The 9715-nt window shown below is 44.8% G+C and overlaps 1 pseudogene; it reads right to left on the bottom strand.

Moving 5' to 3' along the window:
* Positions 1 to 1032: 1032 nt before the first annotated feature.
* On the bottom strand, positions 1033 to 5925 carry LOC112675317 (heterogeneous nuclear ribonucleoprotein A1-like; annotated as a pseudogene).
* Between the last annotated feature and the right edge of the window lie 3790 nt (positions 5926 to 9715).

Raw genomic sequence — 9715 nt, forward strand, 5'->3', positions numbered from 1 at the left:
GAAAAGCAATTCTGAATTGACGATTTTGTTTCTTCCAGAATTTAAGATGTTGTTTCACTGTCTTCCAGTCTACATTGGTTTTGGTGAGAAAATAGTGACATCAAAAATGTTTTTGTATGCAGTGGGTCCTTTTTGCCTGGGTGCTTTCAAGATATTCTCTTTACCTTTGACTTGTAGTTTGACTATGATCTGCCTGGATGCACTTTCATTGCTGTTGGGGTTTTTTTTGTTTTGTTTTGTTTTTTTGGTTGTTTTTTTTTTTTTTTGGTTTTTTTTTTTTTTTTTTTTTTTTTAATTTTCTGTTCTGCTTCGAGTTTACTAAGCTTCTTGAATCTAAAAATGTTTGTTTTTCATAAAGGTTGGGAAATTTCCAGCATATTTCTTTGAATATTTTTTCAGCCTCATACTCTCTCTCCTCTCCCTCTGGGATTCAAGAACACATATATTAGAGGGTTTGGGGGTTTTTTGTTGTTGTTATTGTTTTAAAATTGTCCCACAGATCCCTGAGTTTCTGCTCATTTTTAAAATTTTTTCTTCTGATCTTTAGACTGCATCATTTCTGTTTATGTGTCTGCAAGGTCATTGACCTTTCTGCTAGTTCCATGCTTCTGTTGAGCCCCTCCAGTGATTTTTTTTTTTTTAATTTCATGTAGGATTGAATCTTTGAATTCTAAAATTTATATTTGGTTCTTTTTTTAAGTTTCTATTTTTCTGCTTATGTTTCCTATCTTTTTTCTTTAACATGAGCATATTCTTCTTTGTATATTTGTGTGCCAAAATCCTTGTGTACAGATTCCAACATCTGGGTCATCGTGGAGGACATCTCTGTTTTCTTTTCTCTTAGGTGTGTTTGTATTTTCCTGCTTCTCCATATCTGAAACAATTTTAGACTGTACCCTGGACATGATGAGGATACATTAAAAAGACTGTGGATTCTGTGATGTTCCTCCAGAGAGCATTGATTTTTTTTTTCAAGGAGGCAGTTAGCTTGGCTTCCCTCAAACTGCACACTATCTTAAGAGAGCAGTTCACTTTTCTTTTAAAGACACATTTATTCAGCGTCATGATCAGATTATTACATTTAGCAATCAACAGCATGGGTGCAAAAAAGCAAAAAATCTACATTAAAACCCTTTGTTGGAATGTTTTACACTTTCCACAGAACAGAAACTAAAATAACCTGTTATACAACTAGTCACAAATCCGGTCCTCGAGATTTTTGCCCATACACATAAGTATTGTCTAAAACATGTCTTCTTTGTAGCAGCTAGGCCCTCCCACAAGTGCTTGGCTGAGTTCACAGATCTGTTGTAACCTGTAGCTTCCCTGTCACTTCTCTGGTTCTCGTTTCCTGCTAAGCTTTGTTTCCTGGCAGTAATGTAAACCTTCTGCCACTGCCATAGCTGCTGCTGTTGGGATTGCCTTAGCCACCTTGGTTTCGTGGTTTGGCGAAGTACTGGCCTCCACCACCATAGGGGCCAGAGCTTCTGCCTCCAACAACCCTTTCATGGGTCCAAAATTTGAAGATTGATTGTTGTCATTGCAAAAATCATTATAGCTTCTGCCTTCTCCAAAATTGCCTCCATCATTACCAACTCCATTCTAGCCATCCCCACTGCCACCATATCCACCACCACCCTGACTGCCACCCAAACCACCTTACCCACTGAAGTTCCCCCCCTGACCAAAGTTGTCATTTCCACCAAAGCCACCTTCACAATCACCACCAAAATTTCCAGAACCACTTCGACCTCTTTGGCTGGATGAAGCACTAGCCATCTCTTGCATAGATAGGGCTTTCCCTGCTTCACAGTCATGGCCATTCACAGTATAAGATTTTTGAATGACAATCTTGTCCACAGAGTTACGGTCATCAACTATTACAGAAGTGAAACCTCTTTTCTTGCCACTGCCTCAGTCAGTCTTGATCTCAATCACTTCAATGTTCCCATACTGTTCAAAATAATCTCCTAGATGATGTTCTTCAGTGTCTTCTTTCATGCCACCAACAAAAATCTTTTTCACAGTTAAGTGGGCGCCAGGGCTTTGAGAATCTTCTCTTGGGACAGCCCCCTGTGGTTGCACAACTCTTCCATCCACCTTGCGTGGCCTTGCATTCATGGCTGAATCCACCTCCTCCATGGTGGCATATGTGACAAACCCAAAGCTTCTGGAGCACTTGGTGTTTGGATCTTTCATGACCACACAATCCGTGAGCGTTCCCCATTGCTCAAAATGGCTCCTCAGACTTTCATCGGTTGTTTCAAAGCTCAAACCTCTGATGAAGAGATTCCACAACTGCTCAGGCTCTTTGGAAGACTCTGACTTCGACATGATGGCAGTGGGAGGGGAGACTTTAACTATGCTTACTCGGCGGCATCCAAGGGGAGAAAGGAGTAATCTAACAAACATATCTCCAGTAGTTCACATTTAAGTTGAATTTTTTCATTCTTAGCTCGACTGCCTGGAGTCAGATCCATGCAGTCATCATTTAGGGGAACAAGGGTAGAAATCCATGAGACACTCAAATAGCTGACAACCTGGTTATAAGCCAGACATCACACAATGTGATGTGTGTGGAGGTGGTTAGCCCCACAGCCGATTTCAGCACCTGTGCCCCCAAAGAGATCAAGGAAAGTAAAAATGTCTCATAATGATAATATTAAGAAAAGAGTGCTAGCTCTCCCTCAGTCATGCTCCTCTCCACAAGGCTCCAGAGTCCAAGTCATCAACTCCTGGCATTCTTCCTATGTCCCCACTCCCAAATGTAGACAAGGGTATCATCCCATGCAGTGCCAGCCCTGAAGAGTCCCTCTGTCTGTGTTGATGCCATAATTGCTTGGGTAGCCACTTCTGCTTTTCTTCATGCTACTTGTATCTCTCAACAGTCACTTGTATCTCTCTGCCAGCCAGAGGGGAGGCCCCAGGGCAGGAGAGGAGGTCCTGAATGCAGGATGGAGGCACAGCTACCCAGCCTCAGCCCCACATGAGCCTGCAGCAATCAGGCTCCTTTTCTAATCCCAACTCCCTGGAGACTTTGTCCCCTGACCCCAACACTCTTTGCAACCCCACCACCTATGTGAGACAAAGGCAGGCCTTCAAATTCAAAGTATTAGATTCTTCAAAACAGGGACCACATCCAGGTTCCAGACAGCTTAAGACACCAGCTGCAGTATGGTCACTGACTCTTCCGACTCTCACCTCCCTGCGCCTTTCCACCCAGCCTCCATTCATCACTTGAACTCTCCACTAGGGGAGATTATCCTGGTTCACCCAGAACTTGCCCAGTTTTAAAACTGAAAAGCCAACATCCCAGGCAAGCCCTCAGTCCCAGGCAAGTCAGAACAGTTGGTCACCCAATGTGCTCTGGAGTTTTCTTTTAAGGTCTTTCTCCTCCTGTCCTCCAGAACATCTCTAAGAAAATCTCAGATGAGCTAACCTTGGGACCCCAGTAAGTGCCCCTCTGAGAATGGAGTCAATGCCTAGGAGCAGAGTACAATCCTGCCCATCACAGACTGTTAATGAAAGTAGAGAATGATGCTCTGAAGGGAAGTTAGGGATGGACTCCCAGCTCTGATTGGAGCCTTATCAGGTTTCTTCTCAGGAGATGGGTCATGGACTGGGACTGTTCACCCCTGTGGATGTGTCTCTGGCTCCCAGATGTTCCATGTGACCCTAAGAGTTACTATATAAGAGATCAAGTTTCAGGACTCCCCGGAGAGGGAAGAAATCCTGACCAGAGAGGCCTACTCCTCAAAATAAGGATAAGGGAGATTATTCCTAGGTGTGGTAGGTGTTGGGATATGGAAGACTAGTAGACCTGATACCAGGACTGCATCTGGGAAATTGTGTCTGTTTTGGCCATCACTCTCCTGCCATCCCCTCAAAACCGTGAACCATAGCTGTCCTGAACCTTTTCAGCCTGGAAAAACCAAAGTCCCAGAACATACCCTGTTTGAGTCTATAACTTGCTACATTTGTGAGGAACCACATTACAGGATGCAAAATGGAAGAAACAACAGATTCTTCTATGCAAGGGGTGAGTGTGTGTGTGTATGTGTGTGTGTGTGTGTGTGTGTGTGTGTGTGTCTATAATGTAGGACCAAATGGAATGTAAGAATTTCCAAACATTCCACATATCTAGAACACCTGGCACATAGTAACATTCAAGAAATATTGGTTGAATTAATGAATGTGTCTACATGTGAATCTCTTGGTTCTGCTTAGGCTTGGGAGAAAGAGGAATTGGAACAGATAGTTTCCCACCCATATGTGGAATTCCCTTTATAATAATCCAACTTCCAAATGAATTATTTCATTGAGTGATCTGTGGGGGGAAGGTATCAGCTTCAATCCCCACTCTCTGATGATGAATTGTTTTTGACAGGGCAGTCTATACTGCTGTCAAGAGGCAAGGTGAAGCACAACACTACTTCACTCTATTGGTTTTCCTCACTCCAAACACACTGAAAATCTCTTGCACAATGTTTTTCCCCCGCTTTGAGGACTCCATCCTGCCTCTTTTCCAGTCTCCTTGGCAGGGTAGAAGCAGGAGGGTTCTTTGGAGGAACCAGCCTCATTCTTATGATGAATTCTTAGGGGCTAGTAGACAGACCTCAGAACTTTAGGATAAACCCATCCCCTCCCACCGTTTAGACCTGAGTACATTAAGATGACATTTTTTTAAGTATTAAAGTAGAGCGGAGGCTCAGATTTTGGTGGAGAGGAAGGGAGCAGAGATATTTTGGTGAGCATGCATCACACATGTGATGCCAATGTCATGTTGCTCGTGAAAGCATGCTAGCTGATACTGTGGGCACAGAGCTGCCAGAAAGTGCTCCAGGTAACCAGGGCTCAGACTGGGGAGCAACTACAGTGACAAGTGACAATGAGTGGGGCTGGGGAGAGAGAGAGGTCTCATGCAGCAGAATCACCATATTGAAGTAGTTGCAAAGCACCTTGCACAAGGATGACAAGATAGCCTATTGTCCAAATCAAGACTCTTTTAAAAGAGAAGGAGGCCACTAGTAATAATTACACCAGGACAACCAGTGTGAACTGAGACTGTTCCAACCAAACTGAGACATATACTCTCCCAATAGGTGACCCTAAAGAGTGTTCTGGAAGATCGGATATAGTTAGTCTACCAAAGCTACAGAGAGAGTTAATAGCCTCATGGGTACAGCACTAACAATCCTACTAGGTCTATCAGACTCAAAGAGGGGCATGATGACTATGATGGGGAAATAGAAGCACTCCTGCCTCTGAGAATGTCTTTGAAGAAAGTGAATTGGGGTGGGTGAAAATAAATGCCAAAGTGGCCAGTATTGTTAGGGCTGATAGTGGTTAGATGGATGTATGATGAAGGAGTGGCTATAGTGAAGCATGATCAAAACAATATGACAAAGAACATCGGAGACAAAGAACACAATACCCAGCCCCTAAATCTTATGATCCAATGGCTGGTTCAGTACTGGTCTTCTTCCCAAAGCAGATGCCTGGGGGCTCCTGTCCTGGTCCCTCTCATTCTTGGGCAGTTCCTGCAGGTCCTAAGTTTTTACCTACAGGGGGCAGTGGAAGGCTTCCTCTTCTGGGGCTCCATTTGCTCCTCCCTCTGCTGCAATTGGCACTAAGTGGCCCAACCTAGACTTCTAAGGGTCTTCATGCTTCCCTCCCTTGGGCCCCATGAAGACCAGTCAGCCACTTTACATGCTCTAACATCCAATAAGAAGGCAGGACCTCAGACAGCAGCTGTATCTCAAGATTTCCAATTCAAGGCAAGGTGGAACAGTGCAGGCCAGGAACTGAGGAGGAGTCCATGGAAGTGGATTCTACTTGCCTTCACCAGAAGAGTCTTCCTCTCTCTGCTATGAGGTAGTGTCCTGGGGCCTCCCTATGGCCATTGCTCCACTTCCCAGAACACCTGGTCTGGAAAGAAAGGGTACAGATAGAGTCTGGGGAGTGATTAATAGAGAAACAGGAGCATAAAGAAATAGAAATAGAGTCTTAGAAATAGAGCAGTTTTAAAACATGAACAGCTGGCAAGCCTCCACTGAACTTTCCTTCAGCTTCTCCTTCAAGTTAAGTCTGGGTGTTAGTGGGTAAGAGGTCTTCTTGATCTCAGAGACATCCAACCTCAACTGGAGTAAAAAAAACTCTCTCCAATATTTTAGCTATCCCTAAGCCTGATGGCAAGTGCTGTCTACTCTAGAGATTTTTTTTAAAGGCCATACTGAGAATTACTATATTTCCAGTGACTTTCTGCCACTTCCTGCTCCCAGAGCCCTCCCCGGCCACAGCCCCATTGCCTTCTTGGGGCAAACCCTCTCACCTGCCCTGGAGTAGATGGAACTGTCTCTCAATTGTAGGTGAAAATCAGAATGGGCTTCATATTCCATTTGTTGACTTTCTCTTTTGTACCTTTTAAGCTTCTCAGGCTTTTTTCCCTCCAAATACCCTAAAATGAAATTCTGGTGCTTGGTTTTAAAAAGCAAGCCCCACAAATGCTCACAAAATAAACCTCAGCAGGATAAGAACATATTCCCTCTTATCCTAGAGTTGCAGAAAATTAGACACGATTCTGCTTCATAGAGTTGATTCTGATAAAGTGGTAAATCAAGAACATTCAGTCCCACTGGTGTGAAAATATGTAATCCTGTTCCATGTTATATTTATATCATCTTTGGAAGTGTAATTTGCACAAAGGAATTTTTTAAGACATGCAAACATCAGAGGAGAATGCTGTATGACCAATACAATGCAATCTGTAAACCTTAAAAGTCTGCAACTCTGGCTGGCCATCAATAACTTATTAGTCTGAAAACAATATTTTATTTATTTGTTTGTTTGTTTTAAAGAGAGAGGAGAGAGAGAGAGAGAGAGAGAGAGAATGTGCAAAAGTAGGGGGAGGGGCAAAGGGAGAAGGAGTAAAAGAATCCTAAGCAGGATCCATGCCCTGTTCAGAGTCAGAGGCAGGCCTCAATCTCATGACCCTAAGATCATGACCTGAGCTGAAACCAAGAGTCAGACACTTCACTGACTGAGCCATCCAGGCACCCCCTGAAAACAATTATTTAAATTAACTTCCTCAATTTCAAAAAGGCATAAAGATTTATGAGATTGTTGTTTGTTTGTTACAACAGAAGAATACCTTTGGGACTATCTTGTCCTTTCAAGCATAAAGGTAAAATCTCATGACTCTATTTGTTTTTTTCAAAGAGTTTAAGAGTCTATGATAATTTCAAATGACAGGAGGAATCCTCGCCCTGTGATCTACCAGGAAAACTATGAATTAGCCTTGTGGGAAGAGGCAGAAAGAGAAAAGGGAAGTAGCACAACCCTGGGTTTGATTAACTTGAGGGGATTTGGAATGTGTGGCCCATAACAGCCCTACCCTGGGGGTAACCGAAGGAAGACAAATGCCCTGACCATGATATTTGGAGTCACCATCTCCACTGCATCCCTATCACTTGAGAGATTAAAAAAAAAAAAAAAAAAGTCTCAGGTTCAGGGGGAAGCTGCCTTCTCAAGCTAGAGACTCTGCAGGAAGACAGGGTGACATGAGGCTTAGAGGAGAGGAAGCTGTTGGAGCTCAAGTCTGGACCAGGGAGGAGGATGCAAGCAAGTGCACAAGGACCTGAAGAAGGGGGAGGGGTAGCAATAAGGGAAGAAGTAATGAGGAAGAGAACGTATGACCAGAACCTGAGCAGTGTGCATGGGCCCAGAATAGAGATTACTTCTGGAATGGGGGTGAGAGGGAGTGCCTACTGAGCTCTCCCTTGGACTAAGGATGGAGGAAGGATTCTCTAGGACAGTGTAGAATCCAGAGGGCTGCCTCTTGAGGAGGAATCTGGTCATTTGGGATGACCCACAGAGAGCCTGGAAGGAGCTGCTTATTGCCATTACAGGATTACACAATATTACAGAAGTAAACTGGTTTCAGTATGTTTTGTACCTTTAGATTTTTCTCACTCTTGTTATTAGATAGCTGTGTGACAACCCTGTGTGTGTTGCCACCTGTGTGGGGTAGGGGAGGTATCCTGCAGAAGAAGGGAAAGCGGGAAAGGTCAGGTCCCAAAAAGCAGTAGCAGAAAAGTACTCAGTATCACTGAGCAAAGTGATAGTGGGGCTGGAAGGAGGAGGATTTGAGGATTAGTATGGGAAGGACAGAGAGGAAGCCAACTAAGAGATTTTCTACCCATGTGTTTCGTGGTTATGTACATATGCTAGGCACCATGTTAGCCATCAGTGATGGTGAGCCAAGTTAGCCACAGTCCCTGCCTTGATGGAGCGTGCTAGCTGGCCTAGAGCACTGTTTGGGAGCACCCCAAAGAGCTTCTTGAAAGAAGAGAGGACCAAGAGCAGTGGAGAGGGTAAGGAGCCATTCTCAGCCTATGGCAGCCTCTGTGTTTAGCAGAATGCGGAGAGAAAGCGTAGGTAGAACCGTTCGACAAAGCCATCACGTGTTAGAACTCTGAGCCCCAGAGATGTGCAAAACTTCTAGAAGGAGCTGGAGTCCACAACAGGATGTGACCTTGCACTAATCAATGCTGCATATTCACCCCACATCTACCAGCTTCCCCTCATCCCCTCCCCTCTCAGATCACAGCCATCAGAGACTGCTCTGAGTCTTCTATGGGCCACAGGGCTCCCCGCTGGGCAGCCCTCCCTGGTCAGGGGGAGTTTGTGTCCTCAGGGTGCTGACTTTCCACATACCTACCTCCTTTGAGGACAGCACCACCGGCCTCCAGAAGGGCTTTTGGCCCTTTACCAAGCCGTGGTCAAGTGTCTCTCTTGGGGGTGCAGGGAGGGCAGCCTCTGCCCCCTGCTATGGTCTCTGGTATCTAGGCCAAGAAGTTTGAGTCTGGGCCTGCCCCCACCGCTGCCTCAGCCTGACCCTGCCGGACAAGCAGCTTCCAGGGGCTATAGGCAGGATTCAGGGAACTACCCAAGGGCCCCACCCACGTTTGATGAGAGAGGAGCAAGGAGCAGCTCAAGTTTGTGAGTCACAAACTTCAATTTCTACAAGGACAGTCTAATAACATGAGTGAGCAGAAAGGTCAGGGAGGGAGAGGTATGGCCCATTGAAGATGACAGCCTTGGGATGTCTGGGTGGCTCAGGTCATGATCCGGAGTCCTGGGATCAAGTCTCGCATCAGGCTCCCTGCAGGGAGCCTGCTTCTCCCTCTACCTGTGTCTCTGCCTCTCTCTGTGTCTCTCATGAATGAATAAATAAGTAAATCTTTAAAAAAATAAAATAAAATAAGGGACACCTGGATGGCTCAGCGGTTAAGCTCTGCTTTCTGCTCAGCGCGTGATCCTGGAGTTCAGGGATCGAGTCCCAAGTACATCAGGCTCCCTGATGGGACCCTGCTTCTCCCTCTGCCTATGTCTCTGCCTCTCTCTCTGTGTCTCTCATGAATAAATAAATAAAATATTTAAAAAATAAAAATAAAGATGACATCCTTAACACAAAAAAGCCACCCTACCGTGTGATACGTGTACAAGGTAAAAATTAGTTTTAAACAGTATAAAAGAGTTAAGAGTGGGTGCCTTCCTGGCCCCCCGCTATCTTTTGAGGGCAATGTGGCTTGGGCGGGTGTTTTTCCTCTACATTGTGGTGGGTGAACTATGCCTGAATCAGACAGCAGATGGCACTCGACCCAGAGAATTAGAAAAAAAGGAACTGGAGAATTACTTAACTCATTTCCAGTAA

Source organism: Canis lupus, chromosome 27, assembly GCF_003254725.2.
Source record: "Canis lupus dingo isolate Sandy chromosome 27, ASM325472v2, whole genome shotgun sequence".
NCBI classification, from domain to species: domain Eukaryota; kingdom Metazoa; phylum Chordata; class Mammalia; order Carnivora; family Canidae; genus Canis; species Canis lupus.